This window comes from Rattus norvegicus, chromosome 15, assembly GCF_036323735.1.
Source record: "Rattus norvegicus strain BN/NHsdMcwi chromosome 15, GRCr8, whole genome shotgun sequence".
Classification (NCBI taxonomy): domain Eukaryota; kingdom Metazoa; phylum Chordata; class Mammalia; order Rodentia; family Muridae; genus Rattus; species Rattus norvegicus.
The window spans coordinates 21345558-21367888 of NC_086033.1; the positions used below are offsets into that span (position 1 = coordinate 21345558).

General features: G+C 45.2%; 1 protein-coding gene across 9 annotated transcripts in view; it reads right to left on the reverse strand.

Annotated features, from left to right (window-relative positions):
* Ddhd1 (DDHD domain containing 1) overlaps positions 1 to 22331 on the reverse strand; it is a 66556-nt gene that overhangs the window by 41505 nt on the left and 2720 nt on the right. The window lies entirely within an intron of this gene.

Below are 22331 nucleotides of genomic sequence, written 5' to 3' on the forward strand. Positions count from 1 at the left end.
GTCCGTGTAAGGAACATGAGCATGCACACGGACTCCCCCAGCCTACTCCTCTCTCTTCAGAAACTCAATCCACCTTTTATGGCTGCCAAAAGTAACTGTCTTATTTCAATACTCGAATTCTCTTATGGCTGTGTACTGCTCCTCAGAAAAGCTCCTAGTCACCTGTCCTTAGACTGCCTCTTCATACATTTCACATACACTCACAAAACTTTTGAGTACATTCTGGAAAGCAAGCATTGATGTAGGCTTTGGGATGCAGAGGAGATCACCGATGATCTGGTATTTTTCATACCAACAGGGCACTTTGTGTGTGTGTGTGTGTGTGTGTGTGTGTGTGTGTATGCGCGCGCGCGTGCACATCTGTAAGGGGGTATCTGACTATATTCTGTGGACACTGCTCCTGGAGAGCTCTTACATATCTCCATAGGTTATTCTTACCTGTTTTTAATCTAGTTAACTCTAGCTTTACCTCTTCCTGAGCTCTTCCCTTAGCCATGACTCTACTACATCAATGCTATACAGATCTGTCAGGGTTTATCTTGAACATATTCTTTTAAAGTAATACTTAGAGATTTAAAAAATTAAATTAAAACATACCCATACAAAGTAAAGGTTTCTTTATGACAGTTCACATATACTTTACTTCTTTTCTGATCATTTTTATTTATCTTTAAATGATTTGGTGGGGGGGGGCAGAGGAGTATTTTGAGCCAGGGACTTACAGGACACTAGGCTGCTCTCAGTTCATTACGTAGCTGAGAACGCCCTTGCATTTCTGATGGTTCTGCCTCCTCCTTGTAAGTACTGGGATTATGGGCCTGCGTCTGTTTTGTGTACAGTCTAACTGCTTAGCCTTCCTTGTTTGTCTGGACTCTTGGGATCCAAGTGCTGTGTTCACCTCCATCTCAGATGCTTGGAAAGAGGAACTAACATGAACAGCTACTTCAACAGCACCTGTTAAATGTTGCTGAGGGAGGCATAAGCATTGCCCTAGTGGCTGGCAGAGAAACTACACTGGGTTTTCCCCAGTTCTGAGTGTGCCTGTCTGTCTGAGAGCTGGTATATGCTGTTCAGTTTTAATACTTAAGTTTTTGAGGAAACAAACAAACAACTGTCTGCCTACCTTCTCAGTATAAGAATGGTAGGATTTTAGAAGGTGAACTACTCATTGAAGAATAATAGGTGTACAAAACAATACACCAATCACATGCCCAGCAATTTACAAGTGTTAATACCCAGACAAAGAGAATTACAGAAGGTTCCAGACCACCACTCAGGTAAAACCCTTCACTCCTAACTCACAGAAGTGTATAGAGCAGTTTAGCTGTCAGAAATTACATAAGATTATTATTATCATACTATGATTTGCACTTTACATAAGATTATTATTATCACACTGTGATTTGTACTTTTGTTGTCTGTTGTTTCTTTGGCTCAAAGAAACATGGAACTCTAACTACTATTCATCTGTCTATCTGTCCACGTGTTCATCTTCACAGGAGAAGGTCAGAATCAGTTCTCCCCTTCCGCCATGTGGGGCTCTGGAGACTGAACTTAAGTGTCAGGCAGTTTTACAAGATGAGCTGTTAACCAACCAGAGATGGGATTATTTTAATAGTTAAAGTGTTTGTCATGGATTATCTAGGTCTAAGACACATTCTTGGCCTACTTACTACTATAACTAACTGATTCCAAATAATGTGGATACTTCAGATAGTGACTCTCATTGCCTGCTATGATGATCAGATGATCTCCAGAAGGACTCCTGAGCCTTGGGTATGGTTGTGTGCTCTCCAAAGGGTCACTTGTTAAAGGCTTGCCTGATCCCAGGATACCTCTGCTAACTGGAATTCAGCGGGTGTTGCCAAAGATGCTGCTGAAAATCCTATACAATTCAGCTTCTTCCTTTCTCCTTCCCACCAACAAAGACGTGCTGGGCTCAAAATGTCAACAGGACAGATACTAAGAACTTCTTTTTGAGACAGTGTCTTATGTAGTTCACCAGGATGGCCACAAACTTGTCTAGTTGGTGTTAGGTGGCCTTGAACTCTTGATTCTCCTGCCTCCCCTCTCCAGATGCTAGGATTGCCACAGGTGTGTACTTCCATACCTGGCTCAGCTACTTTAAAAAACTAAAATATTAGTAATCTTTATAGAGCAACTGTATTTCTAGAATGTATTTACAGAAACATGCTCAACTGTCCAGAGACAATGCCAAGGTATTTACTCTGGCACAGCTGTAATAGAAAGGAAAGCAGGACAAAATGCAGCCTATCCTATCTTTTTTTTTTTTTTTTTTTTTCCGGAGCTGGGGACCGAACCCAGGGCCTTGGGCTTGCTAGGCAAGTGCTCTACTATTGAGCTAAATCCCCAACCCCCAGCCTATCCGATCAAGAAAACAAACAACACTGGAGAGTTTATAGGGGAATGGACTCTTGCCACTGGTGGGAATGTAAACTGGTTTCAGCCACTGTAAGATCGGTGTGGCTGCTTTTCAAACCTAAAACTAGAACTGCCATCTGACTCGGCTCTCCCCTCTGGCATATCGAAAGGACTGTACGTACTACCACAGAGATACTGCATGGCCACATTTGTCACTGTTCTAATTCATAACAGCAAGGAGATCTAAACACCCTAGACGTCCATCAAGACAAACGGATAGTGAAATGTGTCCAGACATACAATGCAATTGTATCCAATTGTAAAGAAAGCAAACGTATGAAACTGGCAGGAAAATGGAAATGGAAAATATTTCGACTAAGGTAAATGAGGCTTAGAAAGGCAAATAGTACATGTTCTCTCACAGGGTGATCCTAACAGTTATGTGGGAGTGAGCATGGTTAGAGACCAGGAATCTAGACAGGGTCCATGAACACAAGGGAAGAGGGTTTGAGGGAGGGTGGTAGGAAGGCAATAAAACATAGGTCATATTAAGGTGGAAAGCAAAACACTAGGGGTGTAGGCACCTACATGACATACATGACATACATGACGAGGGGCTGGGAAGGTGGAGAGGAATGAGGGGAAGGATCAGTCCACACCGAGTAGGCATGAGAATGCTACAGCAAAGTCTGATCCTCTGTGTGTTAATTAAAAATAAAAAGCAGGCAAAAGAAAAACCATGGCCTATCAACAAAAACTGACATGGATGGGAAGATGACTCAGTGGGTGGAGACACCTGCTGCCAAGCCTGAGAACCCGAACTCCATCTGCAGGACCCACACCGTAGGAGTCTCACAAGTTATCCTCTGACTTCCACACGCTCACTGCAGCTCATATGTGTTGTGGCACGTGCTTATGGTTCCTCTGTACAAGAAAGCAGTTCGACTCCTGGTCATAATCACTAACTTCAGAGAGCTACACATACACCCATGTGTTTAAGTCACTACTACAGTGGCTTTCAAAACTAGGTTCTGAAACTGTACTGAGGTAGACACAGACACAGACAGACACACAACACACACACACACACACACACACACACACACACACACACAAGCCTCCTTCAGCCATTACATGTTCATCAGTTAATAGACCATTTCCACAAAACCTCTTGTACAATATCTTATTAAAGAAAAATGCATCTGGGCTGGTGAGGTGGCTAAGTTGGGTAAAGGTGCTTATTATTACGTCTGAGGACTAAATCTCATCCCTACCAGGTTATCTCTACTTCCACATATGTGCTATGACTGACAGACAAGACAGACAGACAGACACACCACACACACAAACACACCATACACACACACACACACACACACACACACACACACAAGCCTCCTTCAGCCATTACATGTTCATCAGTTAATAGACCATTTCCACAAAACCTCTTGTACAATATCTTATTAAAGAAAAATGCATCTGGGCTGGTGAGGTGGCTAAGTTGGGTAAAGGTGCTTATTATTACGTCTGAGGACTAAATCTCATCCCTACCAGGTTATCTCTACTTCCACATATGTGCTATGACTGACAGACAAGACAGACAGACAGACACACCACACACACACACACACACACCATACACACACACCACACACACACACACACCCCACACACTCACACACACACACACCACACACACTCACACACACCACACACACCACACACACAAAGTGACAAAGAGAAAAGGGAATCTCTCTCCAGACACACTTCTCCATTAAGGCAGACAGTGTACCCCATGAACATTTTTCTCTTCCTAACAGTATCCAGGGCTGGGCACTGGTGACCACTCTTTGTGGCTACAGCATGCATAGGCCTTGGACTCTGGATGCTGGGAGTCTTTTGGAGCCCGTGCAGTGCAGCGTCTGACTTTCCTGTGCAGGTCACCGTGAGCTGTCTTCACACTCGGCTCTTTACCAGAAACTGCATCGCTTAGGGACAAGCATGAGAAGTTACATCAGATATTTTGTCTTGACTTGAGCTGTGTAGAATTGCTCTATTAGGGTTCCTGAAAAGCATTCTTCCCTCAGATGACTTCCTTCCTCCCAGTACGGCCATCTTCAATGGTGACTATGCTTTTCACACGTCCTCAATACCACCATAGTCAGGCAGTTCAGCTGCTGCCCTACTAATGCATTTAGTTGCCAACCTGCTTACCAAAATCCAGCAGTTTCTGATTTCTAATTTTACTTGTGTAGAAATTGAACAGTCGCCAGGCAGTGGTGGCGCACCGCTTTCGTCCTGGCACTTAGGAGGCAGAGGCAGGCAGATCTTGTGAGTTCGGGGCTAGCCTGGTCTACAGAGAGAGTTCTAAGACAGCCAGGCTACACAGAGAAACCCTATCTCAAAAGACAAAAACACAAAAAAACCCAACAAGACAAAACAAAATAACCACCACAGTTTTTAGACTGTCCGCTATGTCCTCAGATGCAGAGAGCCTACACAGTTCCTTGCTACCACAGGACATCGGCAGGCTCTCCCACCTAGCGCTCAACATGCTGGACTCGCACATACAACTGTCTGTGTGCTGGAGGTGGCCTCAGGAATGCTGGAGGTACTTGGATATAAAACAATTCAGCTCTAGGAGGAAGGCACTTTGAACTTACCTGACCATCGTGTTTGTTTTTTTAAAGAGCACATTCTATAAATAGAAAATTAAGTAAGCCAATTAAAAATCAGACTGAAAATGGGGCCGGTGAGTGGCTCAAAGGGTATAACAGTAGCTGTGTAAGCCTGACGGCCTGAGTTTGATCCTCAGACTCCACAGTGGAGGAAAAGAATTGACTCCTGGAAGCTGTCCTCTCATTTTCACATGCACAGTGACACACATGTACCACACTTACACCCCTCTCCTTCCTCTGTCACACACTTACATACACACACACCTCTCTCTCTCTCTCTCTCTCTCTCTCTCTCTCTCTCTCTCTCTCTCTCTCTCACACACACACACACACACACACACACCACACACAAACACACACACCCCATTCCCAGGAAAGGTCATTTCTTTTTTTTTTTTTTTTTTTTTTTTTTCTTTTCTTTTTTTTCAGAGCTGGGGACCGAACCCAGGGCCTTGTGCTTGCTAGGCAAGCACTCTACCACTGAGCTAAATCCCCAACCCCAGGAAAGGTCATTTCTATCTTGATCCCACGTGGCTGCTCCCTGTACCTTCTACCTCTGTATCATTCAGTTATCTTTGCTGTAATAATTTCTCTGTTAATTTTTTTTTCCTGAGACAGAGTTTCTGTCTGTGTAGCCTGCTGTCCTGTAACTCACTATGTAGATCAGGCTGGCCTCAAACTCACAGAGCTCTGCCTGCCTTTGCCTCCTGGGTGCTGGGATTAAAGATGTGCACCAAAAACACGTGGCATAAATCTTTGTTATACTTTCTGTTAAAACTAGAGAAGAAGTAAATTGCCTTGACAGATAATTCCTTGGTAAATTTGGCATCATCTGCATAGAGGATCTAATTCATGAGATCTATACAGTTGGGAAATGCTTCAAGGCAGCAAATAACTTCCTGTGGCCTTCAAACTATCTTCCCACGAGGTGGAATGAAGAAAAAGACAACTCACTTTGTAGAATGTGGAGACGCTGGCAACGGGAAGACCAGATAGACAGGCTTATTAGACGGATGAACTACGGTGTAGCCCATGGTATTTTTATAATCTGGTCGGTTAATAAACAATCACAGTTTGGCAAAACAAACAAACAAAACCTAGAGAAGAATTTCTGGCCTTTAGTGGACATCTATAACAAGATTTTCCATGGAAGAGGAAACTTCTGTAGAAAAGAGTTGTGGAGAGAACTATACCGTAAAGTACACTCAGATTCACTGGATACCAGAGACTGACAGATTGCAACAGGTCCAGTTCTGGCACAGGCACACAGGGGTGACATATAAAGATGTGTATTGCAGCAATGGTCACAGCGTCCCAGACAACAACTTAAAGAACCAAAGGGGAGGGGCTGGGGATTTAGCTCAGTGGTAGAGCGCTTACCTAGGAAGCGCAAGGCCCTGGGTTCGGTCCCCAGCTCCGAAAAAAAGAACCAAAAAAAAAAAAAAAAAGAACCAAAGGGGAACGGAAAGCAGCGGGGGAGCCCGTGTGTTACCACAGATGAGTCTCAGAGTCTGTGCATTAGCGCAGTAAGCCTCGATAGTTTATTTATGAACCAAAAAGCAAGCTGTGGAAGGAAACAAATAGAACAGCCCTTTAAATATGGAGCTATGATAAGTCCAAAGTGCCGACCAGGAACAGTAATCTAAAAAATGCAAAGGAATACAGGAGAGGTGGCTATGTCCAGATTGAAGAACATGACTGGAGAGGCCATGGAGATGTCTGTGATGTTTAATCTAAGTAAAGAGGACATTCTTCGTTATGCTGTTTGTAATGTTTTTAAGTTTGAAATAGCTAACCATAAAATTAAAAATATTAAATTGATACTTAGGTAAATGATAGAATAGGAATAAAATTGACAAAAGTTTAATTAATAAATGGAATTAAAGATAGCAAATTGGGGACCAAGCAGCAAAAGTTTGTTTATGTCAGAATTCCTTAAACCAGGTGAGTCACTAGAGATGATGATTTGGAGGATAAGATCAATGATTGTCCTAACAGAGTCAGCTCAGCTCGCTGCAGTGTTACATCTGATCTTACAAAACACACACGTCCAAATATACCTTAGGCCATACAGGACAGCAACAATCGCATATGATCACTAAGCCATGCTTACATTAATTCCAACACTCCCTCCCACTAGCCACACTTCGGCCACTTTATACAGTCCTTGGAGGTAGGAAATGCTGGATGTAGTTGTACCCTGAAAGCCAACAGCTCTGGATTGAAAGGTCTATCCATCAGTTTACCAGGCTGAGAGTTCTTTCAGTAGAGCGTGTCCTTCCAGAACCAGAGCCCATAAAGTGCCCTCAACACAGGTGTTAGCATCTTGAGATCCCAGGGAGCCTGCGGCACTCTCAGGCCTCTCTGCTTGGCAGTGAGGATGCAGCCTCACTGACTCAGTGCTCACACAGGCTTCCCTCTGTAGGGGTAGGTGCCTAAACCTCCTTCTTCACCCGGTCCCAGCTCAGTGCGGCTGTTGAGGGCTCGCCTGTCAGCCTGACTCTCCCTCTCCGTTTACTCCACCTCCACTCGCATCCTGAGGGCTGGGGGCTGGGACTGGGTGAGGACCCGATTCACCCACGACTTCCCCGGGAAGTTTCTACCGCCTGGTTTCTTCAGGTGTCATATCCCACTCACAATCCTCACATTATAATTAGGAGATTTTGGGTTGGGGATTTAGCTCAGTGGTAGAGCGCTTGCCTAGGAAGCGCAAGGCCCTGGGTTCGGTCCCCAGCTCCGAAAAAAAAGAAAAGAAAAAAAAAATAATAATTAGGAGATTTTGGCCTTCAGTCAGAGGATCTTGGCATCCCGTCCACTTGAATATGGAGAACACACTTTATATCTTAAGTCACTATGTATTAAGCCTCTCAAGTTCAGGGTTTTAATAGATTTGCACGTGCACAATTTTACATGCTCAAAGAAAATTTTATACCTAGGTATCTGGTTAACAAAGTCTGATATCAATGCACACAGATGTGAGAGATGAAGTAGACGACATGGAAACTGTCCCTGAGCTTTCAGTGTAAACTTTACAGTAGTGGGGATCTTCACTTCTACACGGACGACATCGCTCTGTCTACACCACAGCCACTGAACACAGCCACGACGCTGACTAAGGTAAAAGAATGCGCACTGCCATATGGAGCTTCCAGAATGAGTACAGTGCCATTCAAGCACATGCTCTCTCTATTCAACATGCTTCCTGTAATCTCAACCACTTTAAACTAGCCATTTCCACACTGTTCACTCATCAAAGCTTTTTAAAAAAGATATTTTTGCCCGGATACCGGGAAAGGGAATAACACTTGTTGAAATGTATATAAGAAATACTCAAGTTAATAAAAAAAAAAAGATATTTTTAACGTACTCTAGTATGCATATATTTACAAATCATGCACATATACTATTGTCATAAAGTGTCTTATTAATTATAAGGTATACAAAATTAGGACTAAACAAATTAAGTAAAATCCAAATATTCCCGCTGTAACCCACCCAAAAGTAGTGCAAGCATTTCCACTTCAGAGGCCGCTGGTTTCCCGAGTCTTTCTGCAAACTGAATCCCAGCATGCCTTTCTGCTGAATTCCAGACCTATATACCCTCAATTCCCTTGGATACTTCATTCTAACTGAAGTAGAGACCTTTTCTCTGTCACCACAGGCTGGGGCTGGGGCTGGGTCAGAACGTTTTCTTACCCACAATTCAATCAAGTAAAAACATCAGAGAGTCCAGGGCTGGCCCACATATCCTCTGACTTATGAACGCACCTTGAACCCTCACTGTGCATCCTATCACCTTCCGGGCCCTGCCCCAAGCGTTCGGTTAGGAGTGCTGCCTCAGGCTGTGGCCTCACAGCGCTGCAGAAGTCCCCAGTGAGCCTCACTTTCTGAGCTGCTTTCCAGATTGTGCTAACCTTTCACACTGCTGCCAAAGTGGCAATCTAAAATGCAAATTTCAGCTTCTCCAGGTTTCGTTTTCACAGGATAAAACTTAAAAACTCAGCATGAAAAAGCTCACCCCAATCTAGTCCCTGTCTAGTCATCTTCTACCCCTTTCTACTCTACTCCCATTGCTCTGTGCCAAGTAAGCTCTCAAAGCATCCTCCTCCTCATGGTCCAGGTTTTCAAACACGCCACTCCTGTCCTGAGGACTTAAGACTCAAGCCAACCACCGATTTCTCCCTAGAGTTATTTGTCAAGAGAAAGGTGATGATTTCCTTCATTTTTTCTGGAGACATAGATAAATGTGTTGAATCAAAGTAATTGACTTTTTTAGAAAGCATGGTTAGAAAACCCCTCACGGTACAAAGGATGAATCACACTGAGGCGGATGGCAACAAAGGCAGCTGACAAACTGTAACTGAGGGGCAAATGCATCTTAAGTTGTGAACTGAATAGAAATCAAGAGAAGCTGGTCTTTTTTTTTTCTTTTTAAAGCGGAATAACAAGGAAGGAAAAAGAGTTCCTACAGCCCAGATCCAGAACGCTGAGAAGTACAGCTGTGAAACCTCGAGGTGCACAGAAAGGGGCACAAAAGACACTTGGCCAGACTGAAATCAGATATTGGCTCGCAACAGAGTGACAGTGTATCATAGCGTCGCTTTGCTTCTCTACAGGCCCCGCTCTGCATATACTGCTTTGTTAAGTCAGACTATATCCTCATGGAGTCTTCAGCTGCCTGTCTAAAACCCCATTTTTCTACCATCTCAAAATTCCAAATGAGTATCTCCTACAAGGACAAGTGTAGATGACAGCCCAGGGAACGCAGGGTCTGCAAGACTTGAAGATGTGGTCATACTGGGGCTAGGGACTTAAGTTTTGGATTCTCATTTATTTCTTGGTAATACTGGTAAAAGGCAGGTCCTTCCTGCCTTTGTTACACAACAGAGTTGTAAGAATCAAAAAATGAAGGTAGGGAGGTAGGGACGCTATCCTGCCATCTATACTACTACAGGGGGATACTGTAAACTGGGTGGCTCGCACACAGCCATTTCCTTCCCTTCTGGAGACTGGGGAGTGGAAGGGAAAGACACCGGCAGACATGGCTCACTGTATCCAGCGTCCAGCTGCATACAACAGCTGGGGCGGGATTCCCTCTCAGGCCTCTTTTACAGAAGCACTGATCTCATTCAGGAGGACTTTCTAACCTCACGACCTCATCTCCTCCTCACTACCCACCCCCCATGTCCCAAAACTGCCAGCTTGGAAGTTAGGATTTCAGTCTATGAATTGAGTGTGCTATGACTACTCAGACCATAAGAAATTAAATGCAGCAACTAATTAAATTACCCTGTAGCTATTACACTGGTTACAAATGGTTTAGCATCAAACAGTTTTGAAATAAAGAGTTAGTTAGCTTCTGAATATGGCTACAGAGACATCTTAATTACTGTGTGTGGTAGACACTCGATCTGTCCCCCACTTACAAGGGTCAGTGTTGCTCATCCTAAGACCCTTCCCTCTACACAGAAAGACATGAAGCATTTAAGAGTATTGTGTCGTGTCTGATAAACACAGAACTACAGGAAGACGATTAAAAACGATGTAAAGAGCAGGGCCTATAAGATGGTCTATAGGCAAAGGAACTCGCACCATGTCTGACCACCTGAGTTCAAATCCTAGGACTTACATGGTGGGAGCAGAGAGCTGGTTTCCCCAGATTGTCCTCTGGCCTCCACATGCACACCCCTATACAACACATCACTGTGCACATACACAAAATGATAATTAAGTGTAACAAACATTTAAATAGAAATCTGGGCATAGTCATGCATGCCTTTAATTCCAGCACTCGGGAGGCAGAGGCAGATCAATATACTACTTTAAATACAGTACCAGGACAGCCCGGGCTGCACAGAGAAACCCTGTCTCAAACAACCAAAGAACAAAATTAAATTAGATTAAAACACGAAGTAGAAAGGAATAGTGAGTGAGTGCAAAGGTCCCGGGACTAAACCTCAGAGTCTACATCAGTAAGAAGCCTGTGGTAGCTGCGGTGCAGTGCTGGCTGGAGAGAAGTGGTACAAACTGGAAATGGGCTTGGAGATGTAAGGAGCTGAGATTATGTGCTAAGTGTCCTTAACTGTTGGGCAGTCTTTCCACACCCCAAAGCCAGGAGAGCTCGACAAACGTCCTTACAGGTACTGCCTCTGTACAATAGGGACAGATTATTATTACACTAACTGCTCCGACCCTAGAAGAGTGCGGTGGTTTGCACAGGCTCCGCCCAGGCAGTGGCACTGTTGGAGTGGGTCTGGCCTTGTGGGAGTGGGTGTGGCCTGAGTGGTTGTGTCACTGTGGATGTGGGTTTTAAGACCCTCATCCTAGCTCCCTGGAAGCCAGTCTTCTGCTAGCAGTCTTCAGATGAAGAGGTAGAATTCTCAGCTCCTCCTGTACCATGCCTGCCTGGATGCTGCCATGTTTCTGCCTTGATGATAATGGACTGAACCTCTGAACCTGTAAGCCAGCCCCAATTAAATGTTGTCCTTATAAGAGTTGCCTTGGTCATGGTGTCTGTTCACAGTAGTAAAACCCTAACTGAAGCAAAGAGGTTGAAGGAAATCCCTAGGTCAGTCTAATTGTGCAGTAACTTATCTGTGTGTGGGAGCAAAACTGAGAGGCACCACAGAGTCCCATAGGGTCCTAAAGAATCCTAAGAACACCTAGTGGGTGTTCTAAGCAGAAAACAACCCCACCTGGGCGAACCCAGGAAAAACCTAAATGACCTGTAAAAGAGAGAATACATCACACATGAAAAACATAGAAAATGAAACCAGTAGCTGAAACAGAAATAGCTGAGTTTCAAACTGGAAGAGGTTACAGAAGACCAGTATAAACCAGACAGACAGTAATCATAGAACTATCTAGAATGAAACTCAAGAAAAACCACTGAAAGGAAAAACCAGAGCTTGTGAGGAAAATCAATGCAGCATTGTGGTGGTACATCAGACTAGATTCCAAGTCAGGCTGTAAGAGAACAATTACAATCATAATTTGGGGGGAAAAAAAAGCAAATGTTTTACTAATTTGATTAAAGCCATAAGCCCAGGTACCAAAATCTCAACAAATCCCATGTAAATGTAATATGTAAAATGAGTGTGATATACACCAGTCAGAATGGCTAAGATCAAAAACTCCGGCAACAGCAGATACTGGTGAGGATGTGGAGAAAGAGGAACACTCCTCCATTGTTGGTGGGTTTGAAGACTGGTACAACCATTCTGGAAATCAGTCTAGAGGTTCCTTAGAAAACTGGACATTGCACTACCTGAGGACCCAGCTATACCTCTCTTGGGCATATACCCAAAAGATGCCCCAACATATAACAAAGACACGTGCTCCACTATGTTCATAGCAGCCTTATTTATAATAGCCAGAAGCTGGAAAGAACCCAGATGCCCTTCAACGGAGGAATGGATACAGAAAATGTGGTACATCTACACAATGGAATATTACTCAGCTATCAAAAACAATGACTTCATGAAATTCATAGACAAATGGATGAAACTGGAAAATATCATCCTGAGTGAGGTAAGCCAATCACAGAAAAACACACATGGTATTCACTCACTGATAAGTGATATTAACCCAAAAGCTTGAATTATCCAAGACACAATCCACAGACCACATGAAGCTCAAGAAGGATGACCAAAGTGCAGACGCTTCAGTCCTTCTTAAAATGGGGAGCAAAAATATTCATAGGAGGAGATATGCAGACAAAGTTTGGAGCAGAGACTGAAGGAATGGCCATTCAGAGACTGCCCAACCTGGGGATCCAGCCTACATATATACAGCCACCCAAACTAGACAATATTGATGAAGCCAAGAAACGCATGCTGACAGGAGCCTGATATGTTGTCTCCCGAGAGGCTCAGCCAGAGCATGACAAATACAGATGCAAATGCTAGCAGCAAACCATTGAATTGAGAATGGGGTCCCTGTTGGAGGAGTTAGAGAAAGGATTGAAGGAGCCGAAGGGGTTTGCAACCCCATAAGAACAACAATACCAACCAACCAGAGCTCCCAGGGACTAAACCACCAATCAAAGAGTACACATGGACAGACCCATGGCTCCAGCTGCATATGTAGCAGAGGATGCCCTTGTTAGGCACCAATGGGAGGAGAAGCCCTTGGTCCTGCCAAGACTGGACCCCCAGTGCAGGGGAATGTCAGGGTGGGGAGGCGGAAAGGGGGAGTGGTTGGGGAGGGGGAACAGCCTAGTAGAAGAAGGGGAGGGGGATGGGATAGGGGGCTTATTGCCGGGAAATCGGGAAAGACAATAACATTTGAAATGTAAATTTAAAAAAATCCAATAAAAAATGATATGAAGAAAACCAAGGTACAATATAATCAAATTGTTGAAAGCCATCAATGGGAGGGGAGGGGCAGGAGAATGAAAACGACTAACTAATGACCGACGCTAAGCTAATAACTGCAAACTTCATATCAGAAACCATACAAATCAACACCAGAGTGACACTGTTGCAGAATGGTGTACCCCAGACAGCCACCACCATCTTCACCAGAGCATCTATGACTGTTTACAGAAGACTCTCAAGATGGGGCCTGTTGACCTCCCCTCACAGAGAGCCATTCCCACCTGTACTTTCCCGTCAATGGTATGTAATTCTGCCCAAGCTGCGCCACAGTCTTATGGTTATGGGTCTCTATACTCGGAAGGAAGGGGTTGGAGTAAAAGGTTAATGGAAGGGCGGATACTGTCTATGCAACTGTGGGGAAATTGTCATCCATGCCTTGCCTGGGACCGTCCTCCTCTCACCCAAGAAATAACAGAAATAGGTAGGTAGAAAGCCAAGAAGATGCCAAGCTATGGGGCTTGAACCTTGGGAAATGCAACCTATGACTAATTGAACTGGCGATTCTCTGAGTGTACATAGAGACGCCGAAGGTGAGGCATCTGAGAAGCACAGCCACCTGCCCACAAAAACACTCCTGCAATCAGTTCAGGAGTCTCACTCGAGTCAGTCTCTTAGGTCCTCTCTTGGATCTCTACAGTCAAAGCCCCAGGGTTGAGATTTGAATCTGTATCTTTAACAGTCTTCCCATCGCTAGGCTCCATAAGTTTTGCAAGTTACAAGTCTAACACAAGATTCTGGAGACAGACCCTACATGGGCAAGGCAGACTCAAGTCTTCATCTCTCCTGGCTATAGAGGAGCCCCTGATACTCACACTTCGGTGTGACTCCTTGAGCTTTCGGGTGATGACAAGCTCAAGATGGGTGTGTGTAGATGTATTCATAGTGCGTCCACCAATGTGTGAGTGTCATCAAGGTAAGCCAAAGGAGTGTTTGTGGAGTTACAGCTTCCCACACCTCTTTTCCACAAAGAAACAGGCCTATCACATCACTTTTAATTTCCAGGAGACAAGGCTTTCAGGTAAAAAAAAAATGACACTAGTCTGGCTTAGCTGGAGCAATTGTCACCCACTCAGCCATGCAGGAATCCTACTTTTCAACTGAATCTTTTTAACACAGGAGCGACCCCCATTTACAAAAAAGAAACTAGGCCACAGGTCATAACTTGTTCAAAGTCTTGTAACTACAGTAAATCAAGGATTTAACTAAAGAAATCTGACAACAAAGATCTGTTCTCTGGGCCTGCCCAGCGTTTACTGCCAATGCTGGAAGAGGTGGCTGTCTCAAATCCTTTGATTAAGGGTAGATTCAAGGTTATTTCAAGGTTAGTCTACTAGATGCCAGAACCCGATATTAGTTACTGCTGTCTATACAGGCCAGCTCAGCTAGAGGTCCACTAAAGGAATTCTGGGAAGTTTCCGGGCTGAGGTCTCCACTGTAAGAGGGGCAGTTGTGAGCCATTTATTTTGCTAACATGGCAGAAAAACAGGGGCACTCCTGGCTCTACCTCAACTGAAAACCGACTTGTCTTTTAACGTTCTCTACGGTATCACCACCCGGAAGGTGGTGAAGGCCTGAATGAGCTCTGGGGTAGAGTCAGTCTCTCAGAAGCAGATGCTCAGGGTTTTAGAGTGCTTTTATTGGAAAGAGCCCACCCTTCCTCAACACCCAGGCAGCAGACTGCAGGACACTGGCTGAGGCACTTCTCCAAGGTCCAAGACAGCTCACCCCTTTCAGATCACTCGGAAACCACAGCTTCTTCCAGGGTCAGGTGACAATTACCGGGACTCAAGGACTCAGCCTGCTTGAGAGGTGATTATCAAAACAACAGGCCAAGAAAATGTCACACCAGCAAAGAGACTCTAAATCAAGGGAGTCAAGAATGTCAAGCAGTGTGCCAACTCAGAAAGAAGGGCAGGAAGACGGGAAGTTTTACACGGCCACTGCATTGCTAAGAGGCAGATGACACTGTCCACACTCTGTGGGAGAAACAAAGACAGATAATCCAAGTCGCCCGCAGTCACACAGACAAGCCCACGGCAGGGCTGGCTTCAGTGGCTCTTCAGTCTCAATTTTAAGGGCCACACAAGGCAGCTTTTCTCTAGAAAAGGCCGTGGGAACTGAGGTGGAGGTGACAAGGTTGGAAGTGTAGGGCTGCCTTGCGATGACAGGAGATGTGAAACCAAAGCGTTAAACTAGCCCAACTGCTGTGTGAGCGGCCATCTTCTTTCTTTCAGACAGAATGCAATCATGTGGTCAGGGTTCCAAGCAAGTCCATGCTGCACTGCACTGACAGGCATTCACTACACCGAGGGCAGGCAGGGCTACACGGAAACGTGTACTAGACAACGAAGCCCACTACTTATTTTTCGTGCATCTTTGAGTGGAGTCAGGCAGATCCCTGGGGCTCACTTAGTCATCCAGTTCTGCTCCATGCCCTAGTGAGGGATGTTGTCTCAAAAACCAAGGTGGGCAGTGCTTGAGGAACAACACTAGACTAGGTGTCCTTTAGTTTCCACATGTATGAACACATATGTGCATGCAACACACACACCTGCAAACATATCCGAAAAGTAACAGGGGACTTGCCTAGCACGAATGGCCTTGGGTTCAAGTCCCAGTATCACCAAGCAACAATAGCAGTATATCTCAATTTCTTTCCCAGTGAAAGGCAAGGAGAAAATTACAAGTAACTTGTGCTAATGTTAAATAAGAAATGTATTGGTGGTTGGCTGTGTGTGACGGTTTGCATATGCTTGGCCCAGGGAGTGGCACTATTAGAAGGTGTGGCCTTGTTGGAGGAAGTGTGTGTCACTGTGGGGTGGGCTTGGAGACCCTCCTCCTAGCTGCCTGGGGATGCTCAGTCTGTTCCTGGCTTCCTTCGGGTGAAGATGTAGAACTCAGCTCCTCCTGCCCATGCCTGCCTGGATGCTGCCATGATCCCGCCTTGATGATAATGGACGGAACCTCTGAACCTGTAAGCCAGCCCCAATGAAATGTTGTCCTTTATAAGAATTGCATTGGTCATGGTGTCTGTTCACAGCAATAAGACCCTAACTAAGACACTGTGAAACGAGAATGTTGAGGAAAGGCAGGTATCTGTTCATGGATGAAGGCGTATTATTTTCTGCACATGAGTGTTTTGTCTGTATGTTTGTGTACGTACCATGTGCTTGCCTGGTGCCCACAGAAACCAGAAGAGGACATCAGATACCCTGGGAATGCAGTTACAGATGGTTATGAGCTACCATGTGTGTGGCAGGAAGCTAACCTGGGCCCTTTGCAAAAGTAGTTAATGCTTTTAGCTGCTGAGCCGTCTCCAGCCCTGTTCAGTCATTTCGGAACATTACACTTGTCTTACTTAGGAATAAGTGGACAACAAAGGCTCGTTCCAGTGGTGACAGCAAGCTGTCCAGGTGTCCAGTGGGTGCTCCCATACATGCTTGAGCAGCACACGTTAGCTTTAGTCCCAGGGGCATCCACACCAGTTTACTGTGAAGTAGACTCTTTCTGAGGATCATTGTTTGAATCCGAAGCAAAGGCTTTGTTTTCTAAATCATAAGCAAACTTGGAGGAAGGTTAAATATACTTGATATTAAAATGATGGGTTTGGGGGTGCAGGAAATGGCTTGCCTGAGTGCAAGCACAGGGACCAAGTTCAGACCCCTGAACCCACATGTAAGTAGGAGACAGTGGCATCTGCCTGTAATTGTGGGGGAGAGGGGCAGGGGAGGGAGGATGCCCGGGGCTCACTGTCCAGCTAATCCAGATGGCAGATTCGGGATAAGGGAGAAACTGTCTCAGAACGCAAGGGAGGGGATGGATGGCTGCTAGGGAAGGTGTCATTTTTTCCATGGTATGGCCACTGGTAGGTTGACCAAGGACCAGTGGAGAGCTAACCTATGCGCTTGTGGGCTACACTAACTGGATTTAACAGATCATAAAGGTGAGAAGGACATGAAGTGGAAGGAAATATCTGGAAGGCATTGGAGGCAGAGTAGATGATATGACCAAAATACATTGGACTCACGCATAAATTCTCACTGAATAAATGTATTATATTAAAAACTAGGTGTTGATCAACGCTGGAAGGTAACACGAGTAGCTGCCTTACACACATACATACAGACACACATCCACACATCCACACAGACACACAGACACAGACACACACACAGACACACAGACACAGACACACACACAGACACACAGACACAGACACACACACACGCACACACACACACACACACACACACACACACACACACACACACACACAAAGTGCAGGTTTTACTGAAGGAGGAGGAGGGTGAACCAGGTAGACCCTGGGCCTAGCCAAAAGAGCTCACCTAGTTCTTTGTCCTGTACCATGAGTCAAGGGTGAGTCTGTGCCAATGTGTAAAACAATGGCCCATGACATAGCCAGAGAGAGAATTAGTGATATGACGTCCACTCACAGAGTAGTAAAAACTACATCCAAGCACTCAAGAGCATAGGACAAGGAAGCAGAAATGCTGTCTAGCCCGGCCGTGGTGGCACAGGTCTTTAATCCTAGCATTTGAGAGGCAGAGCCCAGCCTGGGCTGCAAAGCTAGTTCCAGGGTAGCTCAGGCCACACAGAGAAGCTCTGTCTCAACAACAACAACAACAACAACAATCAAAACAAACCGAACAGGCGAACGCCCCAGACACGCCATCTACCATTCAGATGAAGTTTGCATTTCCCGGAATTCTCAGGTGTCTCTGGTTGTGGAATTGAAGCGCCAAGAGCGATGCAAATCCCAGAGGCTGGCCAGGCCCCGTGGTCTCTCACAGAGTTAATCTCAAAATATAAGAAGAAAATTGTAAAGACATTTCAATGTAGCTTACTAAGACTGCAGGATAAACGTTAACGAATGTGAGAAGCGGGAAGGAGTGAGGACGCTGCCACCGTTGTAGTGGTTCTGTTTGTCCACAGTCCTCGGACTCAGTCAATACTGGCTTTTTTTTACTGTCTTACATCTCGCTTGTCTCCTAATGTTGGCATATTAGAAATATCTACATTTGTCCTTAGTCTCGACAGACCATGCATTTGTTAGCGATTTAATGTGTGTGTGTCTGTGTGTGTGTGTCTGTGTGTGTGTGTCTCTGTGTGTGTGTGTGTGTGTGTCTGTGTGTGTGTTTTGAGGGGGTACAGTTGACCTTTAAAAATGCAGAACTACAAGAACAGAAGTGGGGTGCAGGAGTGGTGGCTCAGAGGTTAAGAGCACTGGCTGCTCTCCCAGAGGACCTGGGTCCGAATCCCAGTGCCCATCCAGTGGTTCACCACCATCTGTTAACTCCAGTTCTGTGGGGATCTGACACACTCTTCTGACTTCTATGGGTGCCATGCAGGGACATGGTTCACATGCATATTAGTATACACATAAAATGCACATAAAATGAGTAAATCTAATAAAAATATTTTTTCTATCTCTTTTTTAGTTTATTTGCATTTCATGTGCATTGGTGTTTTGCCTACATACATGTCCGTATGTCTGTGTGAGGGTGTTGGATTCTCTAAAACTGGAATTACAGGCAGTTGTGAGCCGCCATGTGAGTCCTGGCAATTGAACCCAGATCCTCTGGAAGATCAGCCAGTGCTCATAACCACCGAGCCATCTCTCCAGCCCCATATTTTTCTATCTTTAACAGAATTTTTAGGAATATATCACAGCAAAAAACAAACAAACAAACAACAACAAAAACAGGACTGTCTGACTCTACACTGTTAGTCAGTGCCATTAGTTTGCCTGGTGACATGTGTAAATTCTATCCTGCTCAGGGAAAGATGAGGGTCTTAAGTCCAAATCCCCAATTAACCCAGGCTTTGACACTGCTTTCATTGTCTCTGGTCAGCGATCTCCACCTTAGGATTCTTGTGAAGTCCCTGCTTCCCTCCCTCAGGCCCTCCCCTTAGTGTCCATCCCTTTCTGAGGATACCTTGGCCAGCACATCCAGTCTTTTCTCGTTCTCTACAAAAAGGGATCAGCTGTAGGGTTCCAGACTTAAAAGGCCTCAACCAAACACAAAACATGGGCATTGATGGAGAAATAAAAGATCCAGGAAATAAATCCTGGAAGAGGAACGAGCACAGAGTGTCTTTCATAATGAAACAGTACATGAAGACAGAGGAGGGGCTTGGTGGAGGAGAGCGCCCTCCTGGGCATTTACATAAAGCTCTTGTATAACAAGCATAAACATTCACGCCACACAGAAGCAAGGCAGCGCCAGTGAACTACATGATACATACAGATTTGTTTTCTAACAGTGAAGACTAACAGAAGTCTTGAATGCCATGGTCGGGGTGGGGGGGGGGGCAGGCCCTGCCCCCGTGTATGGCGGCAGCCAGTCGAACCTTGCTGCTTCAGTGGGTCACTTGACAGAGAGTCTCCGAGTAGACCTGGAAAGAGTCTGTAAGTCACGAGATAAACCAGGGTCTGTAGACGTGTGCCATGGGGGCTTTCTACTCTGGATTACTGGGGAGATTCTTCAGGGTTAGATATATTAGTATGGATATAATGATCATTAATATTGATAATTGATACTGATATTGTAAAGGGTCGCCAAACCCCTTACGATCCTGTTTTAGAGGCAGAAACTGATCAAGAAAGAGCGCCTAGAACCCCTTCAGACTTTGTCACATTCTCTCATGACACCCGGTGCCACACGGATGATTGCTCTTGAACCAGTTTCATTTATGCTAAATTAATAAACATGTATTTGAGGAAAACCCAGGGTTTTTAAAAGCCTGTCTTGTCAGGGGTATAACACCCCTTCGTTTCACCTCCACGAAGATGACAGACTAAGTTCTGAAGCAGTGAAAACCACAATGGTGTGAGCAGAACTAGAGGTTGAGGAGAAACCTGTGGCTGGGAGCTGACAGCTTCTGGGAACTACACATTCACAGAAGGAAAAACCACGGCCAATGAAATAATTTGTTCACTGAATAAATTATACACTCTCCAGTGCCTACTGTACACGTCGGTGCCATGATACAGCACAGACACTATTTTAAGCTCGTGAAACATCTCAGTTCCAGATATCTTACAATCAGTGTGTGACTAAATTCTTTGGCCACCTTCTTGCCAATATTCTTGTCACAGATTATCTTGTCACCTCTGATGAGGACAGGGACAGCAAGGTACTTGGAACACACAGTTTTGCAGTGATCACCTTATCAATCTTTGTTAGGTACAAAGCTTTCTGAGATCCATATACAGCCTGCAGTCACCTACCGAGTCCTGTGTGTGCCAGTACCACTCCACCATGTCACAGATGATTAACTCTGGTAACAGGCAGCTTGGAAGGGACAGTGGGAAGAAGGGCGGTCGCCTAGCCAGTGCTCGGCGATGATCAGCTTTTATCTACAATGTCCACATGCAGTCAGAGAATCGTCTGAGCAAATGCTGATAAATGCCCTACAGCTGGTTTTTTCATCTGCGTGAACTTCCTATCTGTGGTAGACAAATGCTATTCCCCGTCTGATTGACAGACACCCCGGTGGTTGAAATACTGTCATGGATACAGTTCAGAAAAATGGTAGATCCACACTTTTCCTTTACACTGGACGGAGCTAGTTCATTCTCCACAATGCCAAGAAACAGTGGGTTAAATCAGGCCGCAAAACCCAAATGGCCAACAGGCAGACATCTAGTACCGTACTTAGGAGATCCTTATTGATTTTTTTCTTTTTCTTTAAAAAACAAAAGCAAAACAAAGCAAAACCTTTCATTACCCACCATTCAGAGATTCCCAAAGGGTATAAAAGGGGGAACACGATGGGGAAGGTCAACAACTACACAGTATCCTCGGGCCCCATCATCTGGGCATCTGAGACCACCGTACTGGCAATGCTCGTCCCCTCAAAAGGTGTGAGAACGTAAGAAATACACAGAAACCAATTCAAGTCAAGTCATGCAGGACATGGAAACCTAATAGGACCCCCGAAAAATTGTATTGTATTTACACGCTAGATCAGTGGTTCTTACCTGTGGGTCGTGACTCATTTGGGGAGCGAAAACCCTTTCACAGGGGTCGCCTAAGACTAACAGAAATGTCAGATGTTTACATTATGATTCATAAAAGTAGCAAAGTTACAGTTACGAGGAAGCAGTGACAATGATTTTAGGGCTGGGGTTCACCACATGAAGCACTCTACTAAAGCGGTAGCAGCGGCATTAGGAAGGTTGAGAACCACTAGACTATCAGACACCCTCAAACACCCACAGAGTTGTGTATTGTGGAGAGCCGGTCAGAAAACACTAAAACAAAAACAAAACGGTTGTTCTGTGCAAATTAACAACCTGTAATTTATAAGCTAGAACCGGCCCCATAACAATTGCTGCTCTCGGAGAGAACACTGGTGAGGCCTGGGTCCACACGACCTTCAGGTTTATTTTGTCGCCATCATTAACATGCGATGTTCTGTTTTCTCATCTCCAACCCAACAGTGCACAGGCACCGGTCACACCTAATACAGAACCTCTGGCTGGCTGCGACTCAAAGGATAAAGTCCACACTGGGCACTGCACATCCACCCTGGGCAGGGTTCTCAACAGGGTGCTACTCACCAGCCCTCATACACCCACACGTCGGGGTGCTCAGATCCAACCCCACATCGGATGCCTAAGCCCCAGAGGGGCAGCCTTCCTTCCTTCAACTAGTCTAGAGTTTCATGCCTGTGTCCTTGGATATGCTGGCCCCAACTGAGAGGAAGCCCTTTCTCTAACCCCCTCGCTTCCTCCGATTCCTCCAGACCTTGTCTTACACCCTTGGTGGCCTATACCTCCCTTTGGATGGGTGAAATATGTGTTCCCTTACTAAACTGCTACTTGCTGCATCATTTTCTAGCTCAGTGACCTTGGTCAGGTTCATTA